Genomic DNA, 27,642 nt, shown 5'->3' with positions numbered 1-27,642 from the left:
ATGGAACTTTATATAGACCAACTTTAAAAATAGGCAATAGAGTTGCAATAGAGAGTTTGAACTTGGTATATTACAGATCATTAAATTTAACCCAGTTACCCCTATATTAAGGCCATTAAATTTGTGTGTGACTAAAGCATAACTTGTGCTTGGTTAAAGCTTCTCTTCCTGAAAGGTATGCAGACTTGATGTGAAGACATCAAGAGATGGCAAATCTACCAGTTTCCTTGGTAGTTTGTTCCAGTGATTACTCACTGTCCTTGTTTTAAAAACAAAATGAAACAAAACAAAAAAACACCCATCTGTACCTTTTTTCTAATCTGAATTTGTCTGGCTTCAGCTTTCAGCTATTGGCTCTTGTTAGGCTCTCTTTGCTAGATTAAAACACCCTTTAGTGTTCAGTGTTTTCTCACAGAAGATACTTAATAAATTGTAATCAAGTAGCTCTCTTTTTTCTGATAAGTTAAATAGATTGAGCTCTTTAAGGGCTTGTCTTCACTACAGGGGTAAGTCGACCTAAGTTACGCTACTCCAGCTATGTGCATAATGTAGCTGGAGTCGACGTAGCTTAGGTCAACTTACCCCAGTGTCTTCACTGTGCTGCGTTGATGGGAGATACACTCTGGTCGACTTCACTTACTCTTCTCGGGGAGCTGGAGTACCGGAGTTGACCAGAGAGCATCTGCCATCGATTTAGCAGGTCTTCACTAGACCTGCTAAATCAACACCCTCTGCATCAATGGCAGCAGTGTAGATCTCCTCGGTAGTGAAGTCAAGTCTTCAGTCTCTCACTACAAGGCATTTTCTCCAATCCTCAAATTACTTTGTGGCTTTTTTCTGCACTGTCTCCTTTAAAAAATGTTGACACCAGAACTGTACGTAGTCTTACAGTTTCAGCCTCACCAGTGCCACATACAGAGGTAAAATTACCTTGCTATGTCTACTCACTACTCCCCTGTTCATACATTCAAGGATCAATCTGGCTCTTATTGTCACAGCATAGGACTGGGAACTAATTGTAAGGCGACTGTTATCCCCTTACTAACATTCAGTGGGGGTGTTTGGTTGGCTAGCTCCTAGTACCAAAAGGGGAGGGGTCGATGGGAAATCAGGACTCTGAGACTGACAGTCCTCAGGGGCAATGGGGAGAGGCCAACACTCCAGGTCAGCCTGATTGACAGGGCGGGCAGGCTAATCAAGGAGTCCGGAGGCCCGGGGGGTCCCGTCCTCCGTGTGAGCTGGAATTGCCTGGGTCAGACAGAGTGAGGCCGAGCTAAGGGGAGAGCAGGGGCCCAAGCTAAGCTGCTGGGAGCAGAGCTGCAGCCCCAAAGCCAGAGCACAGCCCAAAGAGAGCAGAGCTGTCTTGGGAGCAGAGCTGTAGCAACCAGAGCCAGAGGGGCCAGAGAAGCAGCCCAGGGAGCTGGAGGCAGAGTGGAGCAGTCTGGAGCCAGGTATGGTGAACAGCTGGGGAGAGCGAGGGGGACTCTGGGCAGCGGGCCCAGCACAGGGAGATGCCTCAGCCAAGAGGCTCTGCAGGCCAGATTTGGAGGGGGATCGTAACCCTGACAGGGCGGGGGCGATGCTGGGAAGAAGAGACCTGCCTGAGAGCATGTGGCCACCGCCAGAGCAAGTGTCCAACCCACAGCATCCCTGCAATACAGCCAGAGCCTGAGAAGGCAGCCTGGGACCTACAAGAAACAGACTGTGAACTGCCCTGACGTTCCAGAGACACTGTTTGTGATATTCCCTGCCACATAGCGGGGTGATGTGTTTCCTTTAACCTTTCCCACTTTTCCTTATTCCTTTTTAAACTAATTGTTAATTAAGTAAACTGTATTGCTTTAAATCGTATGTAATGATCAGTGGATCAGGAAAGCATCCAGTGCAGAGAGAGTACCCCGGAGTGGGGACACCCTAGCTCCTGACCTAGGTGACCACAGCAGGGTTGGGGGTCGAGCCCCCCAGGAATCCTGGGCCCAGCCTTGTTGGGGTTACGAGGACTCTGCCAGACAGGAGAGTGGAAGGGGAGTCCTCGAGGGCAGGGAGGTCTCTGGGTAAAGGAAGTGGGAACAAGAACTCAGATCCTTCCGCTAGCCCATTTCACTGGGGTAGTGCAGAAGCCAGGAAAGTTCCCCACAATAGCGGGACCATTCCCCCGCTTACATAATGTTGAGTTGCTTCTCCACTATAACCCCTGAATCCTTTTCAGAACTCCAATGGAATTTTGCCTGTTTACCTAGCAGACTATTTGGCATAGAAAAACATAATAGGCACAGGAAAGGTTTGCAACTGTAATATGAAAGACACATACAAATGCATGTCTGTATTCCTTTTCCAAGTAATGTCCATTAGAGGCGCAAAAATAGGAATTGCCAGGCATTCCCAGGTCTCACCACTCCTCCTGCCTTGCCCCCTCGCCATCTCCTCCGTTTGATCACGTAGTCCCCAGATCACACAGAGAGGTCTTTGCAGGTTCTGGAATGGGAGACAGTTCCCAAGTTCTCTTCTAAGCAGAGCAGTTAAGGTTCATGTGTGGAGGCTCCCCACATGTGTGGATCTATTGAATTTACCCTCAATTTAAAAAAAAAAATCTGCTAACTGCCTTCCTGTGATCCTGTCACTATCGCCTCTTCTCTTGTATCCGCACTGGAAAGTTCAGTGGCAATGGCTGCTCTTGTGATATAGTCCATTACTTTACATGCTTGCTCATTTCCTACTTTCAAAAACATCAGCAATGCAACCAGTCATGCACGTTGCGACCAAGACACACATGGTGCTCCAGCACTTAATATAAACTATTATAGTCCAACAGTGCAGACTGCAGCTAAAATTGGTGTTGCATAAACAGAACTTATAGAGGGGGCTGATTCTGAATACACCATTTATTTCTATTGATGACCTTTTATAACTCACTTCCAGCTCTGCTTTGCTCCATCGCTCATAAGTTATGAGGTCATCTATAACTCACAAAAATAAATGATGGATCCAGAGTTATCCTTTTATAAAATGTTGTGTTAAATATATTTAACTAGTATCATTTGGATTTTTCCATAGAAGAGGATATAAATATGTTCATAACATATTTCATTCTTGTAGTTGTCTGTTACAGCTCCATTTTGTTCTTACAGCTGTCCCCTTACTCCATTTTGTTCTTGTTTTTCTCCTGTGGCCACCCCTCCCTGGTTGTTAAGTTGTTTACCAGGGCCTCTGCCCTTCTCAAAGGGAGGGCCCCTTAAGTTGTTTAACAAGAGCCATTGCCCTTCTCAAAGGGATGGCCACTTGTGCTAAGTGGGACCACTGCCCTGTTCAAAGGGTTAGTCCTGTTATCACCTTGTTAAAACCTGGGCTTGGTGTAGGGTGGGCACTGTCCAGAGCTGCAAGACCTATTGTGTTTTTAAGATCCTGGGCATGAGTCATACCTCCGGGCTCAGGGCTAGTCCAAACATGCCTCTGTGGCTGCCTGCAGTTTTTCTCTGCCTTCTCTCCTCCCTGTAAGAGGGGGAGCCAATCAGAGTTACTGGCGGGAAGCTGCCAGGGTTTGCCTTTAAAAACAGACATTTTTTGAACAGACTTCTCAGAAAGGTTCTTGCATTGCTGCCTGGTCTGATCAACCAGGGGTTCTGGGGGTCCTTTCTCCGCTCTCATTTTATTTTTGAGCGTACCCCCGTTTTTGAACCCCCCCCCCCCACGAACAACAAATTTTGCCTGGAGATCTCCTGATTATTGTGAACGAATTGAGCCCTCTCTGCATCCTCTGATGCTGCTGCTGCGCCTGCTTCTGCCTCTGCTGCTGCTGCCTTGTGGGATGGTAAGAATCTCTCTGTGAAACTTTCTATACTTTTATTTTATCATTTTAGCTGCTGGCTCTGTCTCCCCAGCACACAGACTCAAGCTAAACCTTGGTCTGTGTCTTAAAACCTCTCTTACACCCCCCGTCCTGGCTGCTGGTTCTGTTTCCCCAACAGACAGACCCTATCTAACTCCTTGGTCTGTATCTGTAATCTGTTTCTAGTTCTGCAGTGCCTTTGCTGCTAGAAATAAGCCTGCTTGCAACCACCCCACTGCTGCTGTCACCCCACCCTCTTTGGAGCTGTGTCCTGGACACACACCACTCAGCCCTCTAAAACTATCCTTAGCATAAGGTGCACCCATTAAGTAAGGTTTAGCATTATACTTTGTAAGTTAGGCTTAGAGAATTGTTGCATTGTGTTTTAATTTGTGTAGTCTTGGTTAAGTTAGATCATAGATAAGATTTTGCTGTGTTCTGTATAATTGTAATTAAGTCTGTCTTCCCACTGCTAACACCCCCCCGCCCAGCTTCTCTGTGTCCTTCTACCTTGTTACACTCTCTCTGCTGCTTAAGCTTGGAGCCTGTTTGTTCTGTCTTACTAAGTTTAAAACTCTAGCATAAAACCCCATTGGTTACTTTCTTCCTCTCTGATACCCCTCACATTCTACATTTACACCACTGTGACACATTTTTACCTAAAATTGTTTGTTATTTAACACATTTTATCCATAACTGTTAGTTGGTTATATGCTGCTGTGACACCTTTTTACATAGAAATCGCTAGCTACCTGTTACATTTATACCTCAGTGTTAACTGATTACCCACTGTATTGTATCCTACTGTGTTGTACCCCACTATTGAAACCCCCTTACTGTTCACCAAAAAGAAACCCCTCCCCAATTGTCTACCTTAACAACCCCCATACCCCTCACTATTGAATTTTCCCTGTTTTTGCATTTGCTTAATAAAGTTTATTTTGCACCCCACCCGTGTGGTAATTGCTCCCCAAGATCCCATATACCTGCTGGCAGGGACAGTAGTGCATATTACAGCAATACAATCAGGCAGTCCCATTCATACCCATCCCTAACACTGCACATGATTGTGAAAAGTATTTTTAGGCTCGTCTGTTTCAATTATTTTAATTCCAATACAATGTGCACCAAGTAACATCTCATTGAGCTGGAAAAAATAGGTCCCCCCAGGCATCGTCCCCAAACCACCATCCCTTATTCACTGAGTCCTCTAACATTTTGTTTTTGTCATTTAGAACATTTTCCTCTTTCTCAAACAGTTCCATCCTCCCAAGTACTGAACTAAATGGTGTCTGGAAATAGAGGGACAGAGAGCACAATTTTTCATCATTTTGTTTTTGCTGGCTCAGATAATCAGGGGCTATTTTTTACATTGTGTCCAGCATGTGCCCAGCATGAATATGTTACAAACAAAATTACAATGTATGTACCCACAATCAGCCCCTTACCCCATTCAGGCAAAAAGTTTTGTAAATACAAGGGCCCTAATCTTTCATCTACAGCTATGGCACTGCATGGCACTGGTCCAGAAGGGGAATGCAAAGTTTAACTTTGTACCCCTCAAGATCATGGGGCAGCTGGGGTATGTCTCCTGGTCCCCCAATGCAATTCAGAGCAGCCTTTGCCTGATAACAGCCAATACAAAAAGAGAACAGCAGAGTGTAAGGCCACCTGATAAGTAGGAGAGCAGTTTAGGAGATGATACTTGAGCTCCATGACATTGCAGGATCCACCTACATTGAAGGAATCCTCCCATGGCCAACCCACAATTCCACCAGTGTGGCAGCACCACAGAAAAGTGGGCTGATGGGCCATACATTTTGCCAGAAAATCAACAGAGCGTGGCTAACTTGGAGCTCTGAGATCTGATATCTCTTTACTGATAATGATTTACCTCCATCCCCAGACAATCTATGGAATGTTAGCAAGAAACTCCTCCTCCGCCCGCCATCTCAACTGTTGTGATTATCTCTCTTCCTCTAGGCTGTCTTTGAAGTGGCCAAGGTCCAAACCGACATAGAAAATGTAATCAAGTAATGTTATCACTAGTTTTCTTGCATAAGAATGAGAGGAAAAGCAATTGCACACAAGATATGCAAAGGTAGGAAGATACCCACGTTTGCAATAGCACCACTTATATATCTGAACAGTCACGCATATCTCCGATTAGACAGGAAGGAAGAAAGATGATAGATGATAAAATAGCTGAAATATACAATGTAGTTGCTTCTTACACAGATTTGAGAGTAATTTAAAATATAAAAATAGTGCTTTCTTCTTAAATGGCTACCAAAATCACTATTACCCAGTTTTGTTACTGCAATTGATTTTGCATCAACAATTCATATACACGTGTTTTATTGAGCTGGTGTATTTTTTTAAAAAAAGCTTTACAAATATTAAATGTTATTTAAAGATTGCTTTTCAAGAATAGAAGTTCATAACAGCACAGAGAAGCATAATAAGTGTTAATGTTTTCATTCTTCTAATTTTTTACAGTTAATCATACAGTAGACTTTTAGGGAGTACTTAGACATCCCTGCTCCCTTCACTAGATAACATCTTAATTTTAGAAAATGATTATTCCACATTGTCACTGAAAACAGAGAGCCTAGATTCTCAGTACACTGACCACTAACTCTGGCCACTGTTTCAGCTTTCCTTCCCCCAAACAATTACAGTTCAACATTGTCTGGAGCAGCTCAGCAAGATATTTATAGAAATCTAAGATTAGGCTTTTGGAATCATTAAAATGCTTAAATAGAAAGATATAATTTTCATAATGCCTAGAGAATTCTTCCTTCTGAAAGGAACATCTGGAATGGACCACCCACTCCCATTTTTCAATATAAGAAGGTGTTTGCTAATGTAGGTATGGACAGAGCAGAGACTTTCACTCCCAGGAGTGAGCTTCCAGTTTTCATCATTTACACATGGAGCCAGATCCCATTCCCCTGCCTCTGTCCTTTTTACATTAAGGGACAGAGCTGCTCTAACAGGGCAGCTGGGGATTCCCCCAAAGTAGAAGGATTTCTGAGCAGTATTATGCTGGTGTACCTGGGTCTACGGGATATGTTCACCTCCTCTATGTGTGGTGCAATAATAGAATCACAGGACTGGAAAAGACCTTGGGAGGTCCTTCTGGTCCAGTCCCCTGCACTCAGCGGAGGGCTAAGTATTATCCACACCATCCCTGACAGGTGTTTGTCTAACCTGCTCTTAAAAATCTCCAGTGATGGAGATTCCAAAACCTCCCTAGGCAATTTATTCTAGTGTTTAACCACTCTGACAGTTAGGAAGTTTTTCCTAATGTCCAACCTAAACCACCCTTGCTGCAATTTAAGCCCATTGCCTTTTGTCCTGTCCTCAGAGGTTAGAGAGAACAATTTTTCTCCCTCTTCCTTGTAGCAACCTTTTATGTTCTTGAAAATTGTTATGTCCCTCTCAGTCTTCTCTTTCCAGACTACACAAACCCAATTTTTTTTCAATCTTTCCTCATAGGCCATGTTTTCTAGATCTTTAATAATTTTTTTTGTTTCTCTTTGGACTTTCTCCATTTTGTCTACCTCTTTCCTGAAATGTGGTGCCCAGAACTGGACACAATACTCCAGCTGAGGCCTAATCAGTGTGGAGTAGAGCAGAAGAATTACTTCTTGTGTCTTGCTTACACCATTCCTGCTAATACATCCCAGAATGATGTTTGCTCCCTCTCCAACAGCATTACACTATTCACTTATATTTAGCTCGTGATCCACTGTATGTCCCAGACCCCTTTCTGCAGTACTCTTTTCTAAGCAGTCATTTCCCATTTTGTATGAGTGCAAAAGATTACTCCAGTTAGGAAGGAATACTTTGCATTTCTCCTTATTGAATTTCATCCTATTTACTTCAAACCATTTCTCCGGTTTGTCCAGATCATTTTGAATTTTACTGCTATCCTCCAAAGCACTTGCAACCCCTCCCAGCTTGGTATCATTCGCAGGCTTTATAAGTGTATTCTCTCCATCATTATCCAAATCATTGATGGAGATATTGAACAAAACGGGACCCAACACTGATCCCTGCAGTACCCCAACTTGATATGCCCTTCCAGCTTGACTGTGAACCCTGATAACCACTCTCTGGAAATTATTTGCCAACCAGTTATACACCTACCTCATAGTAGCTCCATCTAGGGCACATTTCCCTAGTTTGTTTAGAGAAGGGAGCAAGAGTGCACTGTACTTGGGTGATCCATGGTCATCCAAACTGGACCTTTAGCTGCGCTAAGTTGTGCTGGGAGCTGGTTTTGACCTTGATTAGGCAGTGGACCAGGGGAGCAGGACGCTCTCTGAGTCCTACACTGACAATAGCCCAAGCAACTCTGGCCCATGGTCTGTATAGCGTTTTAGCCAGCTCATCACATGCAAAAAAATGAGACTCTACAACAATCAAAAGAAAATTACCAGTTACTTTTTCAAGACTAGAAAAACATCTCTGCTATTCATAAGATTTGGGTCAGATGTCACCTAACTTTTTCCAGGTAATTAGCAATCAGAAATAGTATTGAAAGAATAAGTAGGTAGAAGATATTTCAGAACTAGCATGTCTCAAAGGAAAAGCAATAATTTAATAAAGGATAACTAGCATAGTACAGAATGTGATGAATTCTGCCAGTCTAACTTCCTTGATACTTTAGGAGAGGTTACAAAAAGTTCTGTAATGGCAGATGACATTATTTATTTATATTTTCTGAAAGCCTTTGATGAAATTCCTAATGGCAAACTTCTATTAACTACAAGAATCCTAGGTCAAACAAGGGGGTGGATTAATAATTGGTTAAGAAATATCAAAGAGGAGAGTGATAATGGGAGCTGGAAAGTATTATTGCTCCAAAGAGGTTAGTGTTCAGGCCTTTGCTTCTTATCTGTACAAAAGTTCATAAACCCTATAAGCCCTGCAAACCCTTACTGAGTAGTCTTTATTTATGTGAGCAGTCCCATTAAAATCAATAGGACTACTTGCCTGAGAAATAGTTTCTATAATCAACCCTATAAACTTGAAATTTCAGATGTTATAGTTGTGTGGAAGAAGTTAATATAAAGCAAATAGGAAGCTGAAGTCAAGTGCAGCTGTAGTCAAATTAACACCTAGAACTACACGGTGCTGGAACAATTTTTATAGTCGAAGTGTTGATGATGGAAACCATGTATTTGGTGTTTATTACTACTTCAAGCCAGGGGGTGTGGCAACAGCCCTAGTTCCAGCATCACTGTACTACTATGCATTTGATAAATCTTTGCTAGGGTACCTGTCATTTGGTACCTCTGTACATAAAGGAGAAATACGGACAGAGGGATTTTGCTATGCACAGAACTACTTTCCAACACTAGTGACCCATTTCCCCTGAAATTTGGTCTCCATGAGATCGTTGTTCTAGGAATGACTTGTGCCATACATGCTGCTTAAGTACTGATGTAATGGGATTACAGGAACTTCCTGAAGAACAAAACTTTGAGAAATGAACTCTTCACGTCAGAATGTTGTGTTGCAATATCCATACATAGCAGTGCAATGTCCTTAGTAAATGCATTGTACGGATGGGAAAAATGGTTCAGAAAAACCTGGGAACTAACCTGGACCACAGCTGAAGTACAGAATTGAAAATAGTCCTGAGAGATGAAATTCAGATCCAGATTTGCTACAAAGTTTTGATGGGAAAGGACTTTCATTTGGTGTTACGTTCAGCCCCATCTCTACACTGAACCAGACAATGTTTTTGGAGGTTTGGATAAATATCCTCTTTACCTGAGTCAATGTGTATTCTGATTCCAAATAGCCTCTAGTGCTTGCATACTCTAGAACTTCCCCAGAATCAAAGACTCACAATTAGAGGTAGGCAAAATATTCTATTGGACCTTTGACCATTCAAAACTGGAGGTAAGAAAAATTATCCTTTTCAGGATTGTAATGATGCATACATCTTTCAGGGAGCGAGAAAGTAAGGCAGACAGACTGATTTTTACTGCTTCAAACAAATTTATGATTGGAGAATCGGGGATGGTTCCAGACTAGAACATCGTATCCAAACACCACTGAAGTTTGGATTTGAATCTGTATCAAGTCATTAGAATACAGAACACTGTATTGGGACATGCTAGATCAGCCAATCAAACCACTCCCAAATGTAGAGGCATTTGAATTAGAATCCAAACTTCATAACCCAGACCCATTTCTACTCAGAACCTGTACAAGAGTTAAGTCTAATTATTCTGGAGTCCCCTCACTCAAATAGAAAATTGTTGTTTTGGGAGGAAAGGAGGGACAAGCAGAGTTGTAATGGAATATTACTCTTTCTGTTTCTTCCCTCATGCTCCTGAGCCCAAGTTATGCTAAAGAAGCAGTAAAGCAGAGAGCAGGAAGCTAACAGCATAAGAAACATGCTGTTTTTTAAAGTCAGAGTACATTATATGGTGACATTACTGTGGTCACAAACCATGAGTTGTGCAGAAAACTGTGGTTTTCATCGCAAGCACAAAGTTCCATACAGAATCCTGATGCAAGAGTAATTACAGCTGCTCCTCATTTTGGCTTTAATATGAATGTCAAAAAAAATCAAGTTAAGTAGCACATTATAGAGAGCAATTGGGTTAACAGCGCAACCTGGAGCAATTGCAGTCTTTCAGTTATCTGAAGTCGTTGATGAATGAGAACTATAACATCTCTGGAAATTTGCAGGAGTCTTGTTATAGCTTTACTGATTATTGGTGACAACAGTTTTCAGATTCAACATACGAGGGAAAAAAAACACCAAATCACTGAATGTGATTATCAGCATAAGGTCCGTTATTTCACCTGGCTCAATATAGGAATCATGAACATTGAGTGAAACCTGTGGAATTGACGTAAATTTAGGAAGAAAGCAAAAGAGTCCCAAATATGTCCTGTTGTATACCCAGGGCATATCCAACTTCCATCTTTGCTTCTAGTCCATTTTCACAGATTCGCAGATTCCAGGAACAAAAGGGACCCTTGTAATCATCTAGTCTGATCTCCTGTATAACAAAGGCCATAGAACGGCCCCAAAATAATTCTTAGATCATATTTAGAAAAACTTCCAATCTTGATTTTAAAATGGTCAGTAATGGAGAATCCACCACAACCTTTGGTAAGTTGTTCCAAAGGTTAATTACTCTCATATTTGTTTTCTTTCTTTTGTAGGTTTCATGATGATCAAGGTGGAAACTGGACAGATCAGTGTCACTCAGCTGTAATTCAAAGACAGAGCCTGAAAATTCAACTGTATTTTCTGGAAAACCTTCTTTTCCAGAACTAGTTCAAAGTTCTGTCACAGAGCCAATCACTCTGACAATCTAGCATCTCTGAGTGGTCCTATGAGGGCAGCGCCAGTGATCACAAGTCTCAAAATGAAAACCCACACTGTCCATGAATAGACAGTAATGTGACAGTGTTTGGATATATCGTACAGGTATCTGCATTCTAATAGTTTTCACTAAAATAAATAATCTCTCTCTTCCTATATGCAGCTAAGCAATTCACGAGCAACAAAATAAATACATTTTTTAGGATTTCTTTACCTAACCTTTATTTAAGGCTCGTCACTCCTGCCACAGGGATTGATCCTTCTAGGTGCTAAGTGCCTTTTGAGAACTCCCACTGAGCACCTTTCAACTCCCACTGAAGTCAATGGAAGATGAAGGAACTCAATACCTCACATTCTTATTCAGACAAACTTCCAATTCAGTCAAATCTTGAGAGCTCCTGAGCATATGCAATTCCCACTGCAGTCCATCAGAGTTGCAAGCGTATAGCACTCCTCAGGCTTTTCCTGTATTGATTTCATTTGGAGTGTTGTCCGAGTAAGGGATAAAGGTCAGATCCTGTGAGTTACTGAGCACATCCGGAGTTGTATTGAGAACCTGCACCTTCCTGTACTCCTTATAAGATCAGACCCCAAGTATAAACTTCAAGATTGGACCCTTAGAAAATGCTATTAGTCCTTTCCCCAAGATTCATTCATTCATAAGTGAAAAGGAGATAATAGCCACATAGGCCTGGTCTACACTACACATTTAAACCGAATTTAGCAGCGTTAAACTGATTTAACCCTGCACCCGTCCACACAACGAGGCCCTTTATATCGATATAAAGGGCTCTTTAAACCAATTTCTGTACTCCTCCCCGATGAGAGGAGTAGCGCTGAAATTGGTATTGCCATGTCGAATTAGGGTTAGTGTGGTCGCAAATCGACGGTATTGGCCTCCGGGTGGTATCCCACAGTGCACCATTGTGACCGCTCTGGAAAGCAATCTGAACTCGGATGCACTGGCCAAGTAGACTGGAAAAGCCCCGCGAACCTTTGAATTTCATTTCCTGTTTGCCCAGCGTGGAGCTCTGATCAGCACGGGTGGCGACGCGGTCCCAAATCCAAAAAGAGCTCCAGCATGGACTGTACGAGAGATACTGGATCTGATCGCTGTATGGGGAGACAAATCTGTTCTATCAGAGCTCCGTTATGGAAGACAAAATGACAAAGCATTTGAAAAAATCTCCAGGCTATGATAGACAGAGGCCACAGCACAGTGCTGTGTGACAAGCCTAACGGAAAGCCAAAGAATCAAATGGACGCTCATGGAGGGAGGGAGTGGGGACTGAGGACTCCAGCTATCTCACAGTCCCTGCAGTCTCTGAAAAGCATTTGCATTCTTGGCTGAGCTCCCAATCCAGGGAAAAAGGGCGCGAAATGATTGTCTGCCGTTGCTTTCACGGAGGAAGGATTGAGTGATAACATTTACCCAGAATCACCTGCGACACTGTTTTTGCATTGGTATCTCAACTCAGAATTCCAGTGAGCGGGGGAGACTGCGGGAACTATGGGATAGCTACAGGATAGCTACCCACAGTGCAACGCTCCGGAAATCGACGCTAGCCTCGGTACATGGATGCACACCGCCGAATTAATGTGCTTAGTGTGGCCGCGTGCACTCGACTTTATACAATCTGTTTTACAAAGATTCTGTTGTAAAATCGGAATAATCCCGTAGTGTAGACATACCCTTAGGCTATGTCTACACTTGAAATGCTACAATGGCACTGCAGTAGTGCTTCAGGATAGACACTACAGTGACAGGAGCATCACTATCATAATCGACGTCACAAGAGGTGCTGTCAACACCAGGACTTAGGCTGGCTTAACTACGTCTCTCAAGAGTGTTGATTTTTCACACCTCTGAGAGAAATAGCTATGCTGATGTAACTCTTCAGTGTCAAACAGTCCTCAGGCCCTGATCCCACACTGATTTCTATATGGGCAGGCTCCTGTGTCTTAGGATGTGTGTAACACTGCAGCTGACATCAGCATAAGTGGTGGTATTATGCCGACGGAAGCGATCTCTCCCGTCGGCATAGAGCATCTTCACCAGACACGCTGCAGCAGCACAGTGGCGTGCCAACATCTGTGCAGCACTGTGTGTGTGAGAGGGGGTTAGTGGAAATAGTTAACATAATTTTGGTTTGTTAATAAGCGTAGTCAAACTCACGCTGTCAACTGTATCAAAATACCACATCTAAAAACACATTAGATCCAGGCATATTGTTATACAGCATCTTACCACTGCTGGCACTTTCCAAAACAAGCAAGAATTTACAATGTAATTTCAGAGGTGACACAATGAGTGAGAGTAACATACGGAAGGAGAGAAACGGATAAAGGGTGATGAGGGTTAGATTGTGAGTCACTGTATGTATGTCTTAACAGCCATACCATATTTTTTTAATATAAACTATTTTCTCTCCTTCAGCTCTTACCACTTTTTCCTTTTCTCTGACTACTGTGGGTTAGTGTGCAAATACATCTGAAACAGAAGTTCCGCACACCACATGACCGAACAGGCAAGCCATTTGTCTTCTGTCTCATTATTTTTTGATGTCCTGTTCACCTTCCTTCAAAATTAGGATGGATGGATTTATACAAAAACTCCAGCATCAGCTGCTTCTGCCAATCTTATTGCAACCCACTTCAATTTAATTTTCCAAAGGTGTCCAAATCTATGCTCCAGACAAAGTAGAGAACCATGGGAAAACTACTGCTGCACCTAATAAGCTGCAGGAAGCCATAGCAATCTAACAAAATAACAGCCAAAATATTCTGAATGCAGTAACTGCTGAGTATGAGGCACCAAGAATATTTTCATCCTTTTCACACATCAGCCTCCTGTTAAACAATTGTAATCAGTTTCCTCAAAGAATAACCATCTTTCCTTGTGTGTAATAACTTGGCTTTTAAATTGCAATGTAAAGCAGTCTTTCTCCCTTGCCTTTTTCTACCAGTTTCTTCCCTCTCCTTGCTTGTAACATAATAGACTATCACCACATCATGCTTATTGATCACTTATATTGTGTGAGCTTATTTTTATCTCCAGACTCTCTTCTCTTGTTCCTCACAGTTGATGTGGTCTCTTGTCTCTTCCATTAAGCTTGAGAGCTTTTCAGAGCAGGGACCATGTTTTCCTAACTGACTGTATACAGCACCTAGCACAACCAGGCCCAATCCTGAGTGGGGTTTTGGTGAACTAGTGCAATGCAAACAACATTAATAAAGCTTGAACTCAAAAAAACTGTTTTCATGATTTATTCAAAATAGAGTTTTTACAGCTATACTAACTGTAATCCGTGCTGACCAGGGGTAACACTGCTCTACAGCCAAAATGCTTCTGAAATAAATGTAGGCCAACTTTACTAATTCTGGGTCACTGAGAATGAAAATGATGCTTAAAATTGTTGATTCGCTCTAGTTTTCAAGATATGCTATTGGGTCAGTATATACAACCCTTGACTTGGGAATAGCGGAGGATAAGTGAGTTATAAAGGGAAGGGATCTCAATTTAAACCAGAAATGACTAAAATACATCTTTGACTGGATCTATGAATAAATCTATGACTGGGTTTGGACAGTACTTGCTTTTTAGGCAAAACAATGAATGATGCAATCTGAAGCTGGTATTGCGTCATACATGATATGAATTGCATCATGTTATTCCTAGAAGTCATGGATGATGCAATCATAACGAAGTTTACATCACTCTGCTGAACAAATTGCCCTATATCAGCTCTAGAAATCATACAGTGTCATGCTCTCTTATTTGTCAGTGTTTGATTTTGCAAAGGGTCACATTTCTGTTTAGCCAAAGTGAGCAGAGATGCCTCGTACTTGTGTGAACAGTGCAGATAACTTCTGCTATGTTTGTGGTGAAGTGACTTTTGCATCACAAAAGCATAGTATAACCACTATGGTTAAGAAAGCCTATCACCTTTATTTTGGCTGCAAAATTGGAGATCAGGACAAGAGGTGGGCCCCACACATATGCTGCAACACTTGTGCAACAAATCTTCGTCAGTGGTTGAACAGGAAAAGGAAATCTATGCCTTTTGCAGTGCCAATGATTTGGAGAGAGCCAACAGATCATACCAGCAATTGTTACTTCTGCATGGTGCCTCCAGTTGGGAAAGGTGTGTCAAAGAAGAAAAAGTGGACTGTGCATTATCCAAACATTCCATCAGCTATACGCCCAGTACCCCACGGAGAAGGACTGCAGGTTCCTGATACACCAGAATCACTCACTTGAGTCAGACGAGGAAGAGGATGAAACTTCTGGTCCTGAACCATCAATGTCACAGGACCCACATTTTCTCCCATCCTCTTCCTCTGAACCACACCTCATAACACAAGGTGAACTGAATGACCTTGTCAGGGATTTGGAACTACCCAAGAGTAAGGCAGAGCTGTTGGGCTCCAGACTACAGCAGTGGAATCTCCTGGCAGGTGATGTTAGGGTTTCCATGTTCCGTGACCGTCAAAAGGATCTTGTCCCATTCTTCTTCATGGAAGGTGATCGTGTAGCCTGCAACAACATCGATGGTGTGATGGCAGCCCTCAACATCGTTCACGATCCAGATGAGTGTAGACTGTTCATTGATTTATCGAAGACGAGTCTTAAAGCTGTTTTACTGCATAATGCCAATGTTTTGCCATCAATTCCAGTTGGTCATGCAGTCCATATGAAGGAAACCTATGACAACATGAAACAACTTTTGAGGTGCATAAACTATGACCAACATCAGTGGCAGCTTTGTGGCGATTTGAAGGTTGTTGCTCTCTTGCTTGGTCTGCAGACTGGATACACAAAGTACTGCTGTTTTCTCTGCGAATGGGATAGTCGTGCAAGAGATTCCCACTACATCAAGAAAGATTGGCAACTCCGACAGTCATTGGAGCCTGGGAGGAAAAGTGTTCAGCATCCACCACTTGTTGAATCAAGGAAGATTTTGTTACCACCCTTACACATCAAGCTGGGTCTGATGAAGAACTTTGTCAAGGCCATTGACAAAACACAAGCAGCTTTCAAGTACCTCTGAGGAAAATTTCCAAGGGTAAGTGAAGCTAAGATAAAAGAAGGTGTCTTTGTTGGTCCTCAGATTCGTGAACTTCTTCGAGATGATGCATTTGACCATGCACTGCGTGGCAAGGAAAAGATGGCATGGAAAGCCTTCCAGTTAGTGGCAATAAATTTTCTCGGAAACAAGGCAGACAACTACAGGTTGTTGGTGGAAAACCTCCTCAAGGCATACAAAAGCTCTGATTGCAACATGTCACTAAGGATACATTTTTTGCACTCTCATCTAGATTTTTTTCCACCGAACTGCAGAGCAGTGAGCGACGAGCACGGCAAGCAATTTCACCAGGACATTGCAACAATGGAGAAACGCTATCAGGGCAAATGGAGCCCATCAATGCTTGCAGACTATTGCTGGACAGTGACAAGAGATGCTCCATTTAATGAATACAAGAGACAAGCCAAGAAGCGCTCAGTAGACACTGAATAGGACTAAACTATGTACATAATAGTTTTTTGCCTTTTGTCTCATAATAAATTTTATTTATATAACCTTTTTGCTGATTTTTAAAGTGTTACATAAACAGGACAGGTGAAATATTATCATGTAAAGCAACCATAAACACATGAAAAGACCTAGGTTTACAATTTATGATTAAAACTCTACTATCTACACAATATACATAGACATAAAATGTAAAAAACTTAAATATCTTAGAAACAGTAGCCAATCAGTTGTTTTAATTGTCATATTTGAATTCAGCACATCAAAATACATAATAAATATCACATTTTATCTCTGAAGCAGACGACTTCTCAAAAATTGTAGATCAGTGAATTAGACTGTGCCATTAATGTGTTAGATATATATGCTTTAAACTTAAATGTGTGGCTTACTCCCCCATTGGTGTGAGGAGCATATCATCAGATGTTGGAAGAAGCAGCGTCACCTTCTGGCCAGAACTCAGAGCCCTGTTCAAGAACACCAGAGAGTATAGAATTAGCCTTTCTAAACCAGAGGGAAGGCCTTGATGATGCACAGCCTACAGAAGAACAACTTGGAAATGTTCAGTTTCCTGTTAGAAAATACTGATTCGTTGACAGTGAAACACTTTTTTTTTTTTTGACATTTCATTCATAAAGAAAATGGAGAATGTTTCTGTAAGGTCAAAATGTTCTGTTTCAACTTTTTTCTGAATGGAAGGTTTCAATTTTCTATTTTGAAATGTCTGTTTCAATTCTTTTATTTTATGGTGTATAATACACGGTAATATTTAAAAAAAATAAAAATCAGAACAATTTGACCCAAAACAATTTTTTTCCTGAACTTAGTTTTGCAGGAAATGTTGAAAAATTTTGGTTGAACTTCAGAACAGACAAACAAAAACAAGATGTCTGCAAGATTTGTAGTAGATGCTGAGGTAGGAAAGATTGCTTAGGTTGCAAATGTGTTACAAAATGAGACCAAAGTTTGCTGAAATTTAAAAAATATATATATTTATATTCCTTATATACACATGGGCCAATTCAAAATTTTGCATTAGTCATAGCAATCTGTCTACCTTTGCATCTTGCCCACAGAATTTGTAAGTTACATATATAAATGGCTACATTTATAGGGAACCAGCATTAGAAATCACCTTTAAAAGGAACGTAAAAATATAGTCTACAAGTAGGAACAGGTCACAGTGATTTCACTGGACATCTAGCAGGCATCCTTAAAAAAGGACCACTGATTTGAAAGAGTCTGCAAGTTGCAGGTATATTACCTGTCTTAAAAATACAGAATTTTATTATACCTGGTAGAATCTTTCAAGCCAGTGGGACAATTTCAAGGAGACACTCTAAATGAGATTTGCTTCTTTGCCACCCAACAAGGATGGTATCATCTTGGGGAAATTCCTAGAGTCTGGTTTTGCTAGCGATTTTTAGGAGACAATTATCCCCTTCCCCTGAGGTAGGATATCTCCAAAAAAGGATTTCTAGCCTTTGCCAGCAGTTGAGATGCTTTACGTGTACTTATATTAAAACTGACATTTTTAGATGAAATTTTTGAAGAGGGATTTTAGAGCAATGCTTTAGACAATGGCTTAGGCATGGTCCATGCCACTACAGTTGTAATTTAGTTCAACAGGCTACTAAGCAAGGTCTTAAACTATGAAAGATGGATATTCAGTTAATGAGTTCCCTGGTTTTGTGTTCTTACAGAATGAAAATTTATTTATTTAGACTTTATTGTATTTCTCTTGAACTCTAGATGGATTACACAGATTTAAAATGGCACAATATTTTACAGTTCTATAAATAAGCCTTCATATACAGTGAAAGAAAATCTTCCCAATCTCAATCATCAACCTCAACCAACTTATTAAAACTCTTTCCCCAGGAAACATCTGCAAAAAAAAAAAAAAGTTTTGCAGAGTATGCAAAACATCAGTCCAGAGCTGCTAACTTCTTACTGAAAATGCCCTGCCACCATCCATCTCCTTGTTACAGCAGACAGTTACTCATCCTCCTCAGATGATCACAACTGCCATGGTATCATGCGAGACAGCCTCAGATATACAGGATCCAAACTATTTGGGGATTTATAGGACAAACCAACATCTGGAATTTCACCAGGAAATTAACAGGTAGATGCTGTTGTTTATAGAAGAAAGGTAGTATGTGCTCCTGGTGGGAAAGGCTACTTAAACAGGCTGCTGCGTTCTGCAATTTCTGAATAGTGTTACTATGTAGCTGCATATACAGCACATTACAATAGTCTAACCTAGAGGTGGCAAAACTATGAGTGACTATAGTGAGATCTGTCACTGAAAGAGAAGGACACCACCTTCTTGCAAAGTACAGAGGATAAGCAGCACACCTTACTGGATACCCAGCCATAGTTGGGGATCCGACATGACTATTAGAAACAAAATCAGGCATCAGACAGGCGGATGTATCTTCCACTATTTCCTCTGGCTGCTTCCCCCATCCAATAAGTAGGATCTCAGTTTTGTCTGGGTTGAGTCTCAAGCAGCTAACTCTGATGGCTGGACATTGGATAAGTTGCTTCTCCGCTACCTCTCATGGGAAAGGAGTATATGAAGCTGGGTGTCATCAGCACACTGAAACCATCGTGACCCCAGATAGAGATGGAGCCAAGTCAAAATCCTTGATCTGTTCAAAATCTGAACCCATGTTGGGATCCCAGTGTTGAAAATAATCCCTTTCTTGAGGACAACTAAAACATCAGGAGCAAAAAACCACCAAAAATCTTCAGAGTATTTAATGTCTGGATCCAGAGCCTATTTTTACAATGTTAGCCTACATTTTCTATAAAGATGTCATTATAGTGCCACCAGCATTTGATGCTACCGTAATGGGGCCATCCGAGTTCCCATTACAGAGGGGCAATTTCAGGCATTTGTAACTCAGCTCTGAACATTTTCTCCAGGACGAAACTTGGCATACAATGGTTCAGCAAAAGAGTGGATGTTTTCAGAAATGTGTTTAAAATATACATTGTAAAGTTTTATTTTTTAACATCCAAGTCTAAGTTCCTAGCAGTCATGTCATAGACTCATAAACTTTAGGGTCATGTAACTTTAAACAGTTTTGTGTTGTAAAATTAAAAGGTACAAACTAGTAATCTATAGTGTGGACTTGGCAGCTTTGGTATTTAGGAAAAATGTAAATAGTTGAAGTATAAGAAGAGCTACCTTGTCTGTGTGTAGTAACTATTTTTCATAAAGACTTATTGCATATTTCATGTGATAGATCTATATTTCAGAAAAACTCAGATCCATAATCCACAAATGTGCCTGAGAGTTAAAATGAATTAGCAGCATATTGTATTTTATTTCAGAACTGCTGGAGTGATTGCAGGATATGTGCTCTAAATACATACTTTAATAATATGCCCATATGCACAATATTTAAAGTTTTTTTTCATCTTTCCCATGAAACCCCCAATAAAACAGAGATGAATCCTTACTGGGATCTGAGTCTGAACAGAGCTGAACTTTGAGGTAGATGAAGGGAGAGTTTAAAAATGTAGACTCTGGTCTAAACTTGGTTATTAGCATCTCTCTCTATGATGGGCCAAACCTGACTAATTGGAACATGCCCAAGTTTTGGTTGTGTCTGAAATCTGGAACGAAACAGACACATTCATTTTCCTTTCTATTATCAAATATTTGCCTTTAAAAAAAGGCACTACATGTATTTTGGGGTGCTGGATGCAATGGATAGCAAGGGTAAATGGGTCTTTCAGCACACAACTAAACTTTTTGCTTCATTTCAGCCAACTATACCTCCTTCTGTACCAAGATTCCCCAATACCATATGATGCACCATGTTTAGACATCACAACTATCACCAGACTTCCCAGAAAGCGTCATCATGGAGGGAAATTGTGAGACCCAATCAAACTCCCCCCCCCCCCGCCTCATATTAAACCAGCCTTGGGTGAAACTCAGGGAGTTCACCACTAAAACTGAAAAAAAGAATTTTCTGCTGTTGACAAAGCACCCCCACCTCAGGAATGTCCCTAACAAGAGTTATAACCACCAAGGTTGTAAAGTAGGGACAACCAGGTGCTGGAAAATTAGGGAGGATACGGAGGGAGAGAGAGACTCAATAAATGGTAAAATAAGCTCTAACTTGTGTTTTTATGCTGACCATCTGCATAAACAGAGAAGGTCACAACTAAGTTACAATTTGGGCATGAAAGATAAAATGTAAAAAAACTTGGGTAGGAAGGAGGACAGATAGGTGCCAGTATGTACTTGGTTAAAATTGTTATTTAGGAGTGTGGGATAATGTGATAGGTTTAGTAAATTTAACTAGTTTTACTTATATAATGTAAATGAAAAACAATGCTCTTTGGGAACCATTTCCGGACTGCAGTGCAAGATCAAGCTGCTGGAACGCCGACCTCTCTGAATGAACGAGACGTGCAGAGGTATTGCCGCCAGGAATCCCTAGATGAATGAATCCTAACTGGCCATTGGGTGAAATTTGTCTGTATTTTGGGAGTGGTGCGCATAAGAGATTTGCTTGGTGTACGTATTCTGTGTGTGTTGCTAATAAATAAATGTTTAGAGCCCAACTGTGCAAGGCTCTGTCACTGTGAAAAGGTAGAGCCCTGAGTTCAGAGGGAAACGGTGGGTACTTAAATTGATCGGGTTTCTTCCTGAGCACCATGGGTAAGGATAGATGCCTTACACCCTGAGCCCGCAGAAGGAAAAGTGTGGGATTGCCTAAATTGATTGTGTCAAGCCTTGAGACCTTGGTAGGGTATAGGCAGGGTGACCTAAATTTAGCAGGTGGTAAGACATCTGCTGGTTTTAATTATTTTGTAGATATTCTTTCTGCTGGTGACCCCACAATTATATATGTAATAATTATTTATTCATGCTAATTTGACTTCTTATAATATATTATGCCGATTGCTAGGTGAAAGTGGAATCTCATTGGATGCAGCAAGGTTTATTTGTGAGACCCCTCTGAAATTCTGTTAGTTACTAGTAGTATCTTTACACATCAGTCACACCAAGATTAGAACAGAACCAAGATTAATCAAGATGATGCTCTCCATCAGGAGAGATGTGATACTGAGCCAATCCAAAATCCACTGAAGCTAATGGGATTCCTTCGAGAGGGATGAGGCAGAAGATTATTAAAAGGGGGCTTAGGAGTAAAAGTCCTCCAAATCATATATATGTAATGATCACAAAAGTGGTTAAATATGTCCACAGATTAAAATGTTAGAAAATAATGAAAGTAGGGAGCTATAGCTCAAAAATGTGTATGCAACCATAACTCAAGAGCATAGAGACTAGAGCACTTTTAGCATAAGTAACATCTTATCTTTGAAAATTGCTTGTTGGTTACAAAAATTGCCTATAAATATACCCCCCCCCCCAAATCAATAGTTTTAGCCCCGATCCTACAAGGCCCATTCACATACTTACATTTAAGTGTGTTAGTATTCCCATTAGCTTCAGTGGCACTATTCATATGCATAAAATTAGGCACATGTCTAAATCTTTGCAGGAGCAGGGCCTAACCAAGCTATACCACTCTGTTTTAAGAAAAGCGTGAAACTTGCCCTCCTAAAACTTTGAGAACTACTGTCCATCTAAAATAAATGTAGGCATCTCCCATTTACCGATATCTGCTTTTCTGAATTCACACTTGATTTTGTCTAGTCCCAATTTAGCTTCCTTCAGTTGTTAAATTATGTATAAAGATATTTCCATCTGTGTTTAATGCAATCTCCCAAAATGAAAAGAATATATTTTTTGTGATAAAGGTGACAAATAGAAGTCTAATTTATATTGATAGGCTTGTCCTGGATTTTATAGCGATAAAATGTGAGCGTCTTTAATACGTTTCCTTTAGTCTTACTTTTTGTTTCTAGCTGTGTTTGAAATTGGTGACATGATGGACAGATCAAATAAGCAATCACCAGCAAAAAAAGGGGAAGCAATTGTGACTATTTTGGAGATTAATTCTCTCATTGTTGGCTGTGCCAATAAAAGAAAGGCAGAAATTTCTTACAGTTTAAACATGGAAGAAGGACAAAGAAGATAGCAGATCAATAACAAAAATCCAGTAACATTATCCAAATGAGAATATTAGACCTCTGAATGCTGAAAAACATCAAAAGAAAACATTTTTAGGTATTGTACAAAAAGAGCTGTAGATGGTAAAGAGAAAAAGAAAGATAAGGGAATATTATTAAATTGAAAATCTCTCAAAATAAATACATGTTCCATATAACAAAAACGAAAAAGAAACCAGAAAAAAAAGCTCATCTGCAAACAACTTTTCTTTAAAAATGAGAGCTCATGCTGCAAAACGTCTGTTAGTCTATAAGTGCCCAAGCAGAGGGGCTAGGTTGAACTTATTTAAAGTATATTAGAAATACTATGTTAAAAGGGTCAAGCACTCAAAAGTTAGTAAATTCTAAAGTTAAGGCTGCCAGTGCAACTTTAATTTGGTCCCTTTCTGCATATCCATTATGATCCAGTCTTTACTTACATGATCACTTACTATTCTTTTTCACAGGGCGCCTGGACAAATCAATAAGACTCATGTTCATAAATTGCTCAGCTGCTTTTGGTAAATGTACACTTCATAGACTATCAGGGCTGGAAGGGGCCTCAGAAGGTCATCTAGTCCAACCCCCTGCTCAAAGCAGGCCCAGTCCCCAGACAGATTTTTGCCCCAGATCCCCAAATGGCCCCCTCAAAGATTGAGCGCACAACCCTGGGTTTAGCAAGCCAATGCTCAAACCACTGAGCTATCCCTCCCCCCACTTAAATGTTTACCAGGCCTCCTCACTGCTCCTGGATACTTAGGCGGATAAGGCCATGAATAATGCACTTTTCTGTCTATGGCTGGGAAGAAGAGTGCCCTTTGTTCTTGGATTTGAACTTAGCCATGGTGATCCACACATTCTTTCCAGGCTTGATTATTGCAGCTCGGAATGAAATCGCTGACCTTAGCAAAGCTATAACTGGTTCAGAACCCAGTTGTTCAGCAACATAGGACACGAAGAGTACATCATCCAAATGCTCTGCTCTCTTCACCAGTTCCTCATAGAAAACTAGGTCAAACTCAAGGTTTCAATGCTCATCTTCCAAGTCCTACCTATGTTTGGCCCAAGTTACTTGAGACACTCCCTTCCCCCTGGACAGAGTACTAGGAACCCACAGCTGAGTGGGTACTCTAGTCACTTGAATACCACTTATGTGCTTAAAGTAAAGCATGTACTTCCTGAATAGGGATACCTTTGTGAATCAAATCCATAGTGCTTAATACCATGAGTAACACATTGACATCACAGTAGTAAGTATTATACCTGGTGTTAAGTGTTTGCAGGATCAGGCCACTATGCAGAATCTATAAGCTGTAAGGAAGCTTTTTGTTCCCTTAATACATTGAGCATTTACAATTTTTCCACAACCAGCACTAAATCAAAATTACTGAGAGGAAAAGCTATGTTTAAACAAAAAAAAATAACTGTTTTGTTAAAAGGTGTGAAAGAAATTAGTCCTTATTCTGGTGAAATTACCTACTGAATTTCCATTTGTAGGAAAAAAGTCATCATTCATCTGGACACCATAAAATATAGTTATTTGTATTTTTTAAAACTGTCACTTTTTAAAAGGCCAGAATTTAAAATTATAAAATAAATACATTGGCTTAGACCAGGGGTGGGCAAACTTTTTGGGGCGAGGGCCACATCTGGGTGAGGAAATTGTATGCAGGGCCGGGGCGGGGGGGGTGGAGTGCGGGATGTGGAGGAAGGGGCTCAGGACAAGGGATTGGGGCAGAGAAGGGGTGCAGCGTGTAAGAGGGGGCTCAGGGAAGGGGGTTGGGGTACAGGAGGGGTGCAGAGTGCAGGATGGGGCTCAGGGCAGGGAATTGGGGTGCACGGGGTGCAGGGTGCAGCAGGGAGCTCAGGGCAGGTGGTTGGAATGCACAGGAGTGCAGAAAGGGGCTCAGGGCAGGGAGTTGGGTGCAGGAGGTACACAGGAGGTACAGGCAGAGGGCTTAGGGCAGGAAGTTGGGGGGCGGGGGACAGGAGGGGTTTGAGCTCCAGCCCGGTGCTGCTTACCTAAAGTGGCTCCGGGGTGGCAGTGGCGCACGCCAGGGCAGGCTCCCTGCATGCCTGCCCTGTCCCCACGCCACTCCAGGAAGTGCTGCGGCCCCTGGGCGGGGGGGGGTGGGGGGTGGGCAGAGGGCTCTGCGTGCGCACATGGAGCCCTTTGCCTCCCGGCCCGGGGGCTGCTTCTGAGAGCAGCGCCGGGCCCGCAGCACCACCAGGGGTAATCCCGCGGGCCGGATCCAAAGCCCTGAAGGGCCGGATCCGGCCCGCGGGCCATAGTTTGCCCATCCCTGGCTTAGACCTTCTGTCTGTCTGTCTCAGTTTTGAGCAGGGCCTGATTTTTTATGGCTAAACTAACACCCTGAAAATATAGATTTAACATGAAAATGCTAGCTGAGTCTTAAACATAATGGCGTGAATAGTGCCAGTGTAATTACACTATAAAATGCATGCAATCAATATGCTACTTAACTAAAAAATATGCAGAGGGTACAAGATACAAAAAATAAATCTAATATTTATAGCACAGTGTATATGGAGTAAGATTTAAAATGCTTGATTTCATTCACGATTCACAACTGCAATTCCGGGGAAACATGAATGGGAATGCACATAACTTGTCTTCCACTAGTGTGGGCTAAATATCTCAGAGAATTTTCAAACTAAGAACTTCACAGACCTATAAAAGCTACAGATGTGCAAAACTAAGCAACATTAATTTATAAACCCTGTAAATAAGCTTAGCTCAGCAAACAGAAAAGACAGGTGTAAATGTGGCTCCTACTCAAATCAAAATGGCGTTTCTTTCAATTGCTGTGCTGAAAAAAGGTTATTTTCAGCAAACCTATCTTTCTGGCTCTGCTCTGCAATAGCAGCCTCAATATTTTTATGTTCTCAGCTATTTATATATTGCAGCATAGCCTAACTTTAAGTCTATTTCTCCTCTACTGCTACTTCAGATAGATATAAACTCTTGCATATTCCTGAGCAGCAATTAATAATATCCACCTGTTCTTGCTGCCAGGTTGAGTCAGCAAAATAGCTCTGCATCTACTTGCAAGGTTCTTTAGAGCTGGACATCCAATAACACTGTGCATATAGGGATTCAGGGAAGGAGACCCAACAAGAGGATTAATTGTCCATAATAGAGTTAGAATAATGTTCTAAATGAAAATAAAGATGTAAAACTTAATGTGAGGAAAGAAAATATAAGTACGTAGGACATTTTTCACTAACATTGATCCAAAATGGCAGCTTAGATAGAGCCCAATGTGCTAAAGCTCAACTATAGGTTCAGAGGTCACATGACCCTGTAAAGCAAAAGATGGCTTAGCACAGATTTACTGAGGCCACATTCAATTTAAGGTTGGTGCAAAAGAAAAAGAGAAAAAACATAGGGCCAGATCCTCAAATGATGTAAATCAGCATAGTTATATCAAATAGGGCTATGACAACTTAACCAGTCTGGGGATCTAGCCCACCACTTGATTAATATATTAGGGATTTTTTTCCTCACTATACACCTTAACACCTTTGTATCTTGACACACAGTATTATACCCTAACCCTCAACACAGTAAAGCTAGAAATTGGAGGTGGGTGGGGAGGGAATAGCTTCCTACTACTGGTGTTATACTTGCTGTCATTTCAAATTGCAAATGACAGTGAATTTTCACAGGCAATTAGTTGTTAGAAATACTTGTGATAGCACGAATACTCCCAGTGTCGCTAAATAATTTAGACTGGCAGGTGCTGAAGTACTGGTACTTCTCCAATAATACATAAACAAATTCCACCGTTTCAGTGGTAAGTTCAAAGAAAATTAGATTCAAGAGGACAAAGCAGCCTAAATTGTCTGTCTGTTTTAAGCTTAACCATAAAACAAGGATCTACAAAAGCCACTAACACAACTGTCTATGGAGCTTGGCACAAAGCCAGACTCAGCTGTAGAAGAGTATCTTTGACAGCAGTGCTGAGGCAATTAATTACACTGTGCAAGGGGAGTAATCCAATATAGTAAATGTCATTGCTGCAACACACACACAAAAAGGCCAAAATGTTATTGTGGTTTTTTTTTTAAATAAAGCACAGAAATGTTGAAAACTAAGGACAGCATAGCAAAAATAGTATAGGGGTATTCTAGTAAGTGGAGAAAAAGTATGTAGAAACGTATATTTTTTAATGCATGTTCACCTTTGGAATATTTTGTATGTGTTTGTACATACCAAACATTATGTACATTTTCAGACTTCTGGCTACTAATGACTTCAATTGTCAATATAAGATTCATACCAATAGTACCCATTAAATGCAACTTTCATCCTCATTTCAGCTATATTTTCTATTTCATAGTAGTAATAATATCTGTGTGTCATTTTAGGAAACATTTGTAATTCTTGGGTGGTTAAAGTCAATCAAGCTTCAGTACTGTGCCCTGTAAATTCTCCAGCTCCCTGTGTTTATGTGTAGGGAAACACTATAGTATCAAAAACTGGGTTTCTAATATCATCCACCCTCCATCGGTGACAGTGATTTACACAGAAAAAAATTCAATGAGGGATTCTAGGGCTTTATATCATAACCTTATCTAGCTGAGTAATCTCCATCAAATAAGTATAAGACAAATTTTGTGATATTCAAAAAAAAATTAACAAACGGTACTTGTTACTGATCCAGCATATAGAGCCTAATATTGAATAATTTGTGAATATATAAAGATTTCATAAAATGTTCCAAATAAAATATTCAGAAATAATATTATATCACACCTATATCTAACGATTTCAACAAGAAAGTGTGGTGTTTCCTCTGGGAAGGTCT

General features: G+C 41.0%; 1 long non-coding RNA gene across 1 annotated transcript; it reads left to right on the top strand.

The window, feature by feature from the left end:
* The first annotated feature begins 5,694 nt into the window (after positions 1-5,694).
* LOC123374714 lies at positions 5,695-14,414 on the top strand. Its single transcript, XR_006581170.1, has 3 exons — positions 5,695-5,927; positions 11,027-11,294; positions 13,627-14,414. It is a non-coding gene; the product is annotated as an uncharacterized LOC123374714 (long non-coding RNA).
* Positions 14,415-27,642: the final 13,228 nt, after the last annotated feature.

The sequence above is a fragment of the Mauremys mutica genome, chromosome 7 (genome assembly GCF_020497125.1).
Source record: "Mauremys mutica isolate MM-2020 ecotype Southern chromosome 7, ASM2049712v1, whole genome shotgun sequence".
Lineage (NCBI taxonomy): Eukaryota > Metazoa > Chordata > Testudines > Geoemydidae > Mauremys > Mauremys mutica.
The sequence above is the reverse complement of the archived record's forward strand: the minus strand, read 5'-3'. Positions and strand labels throughout refer to the sequence as shown.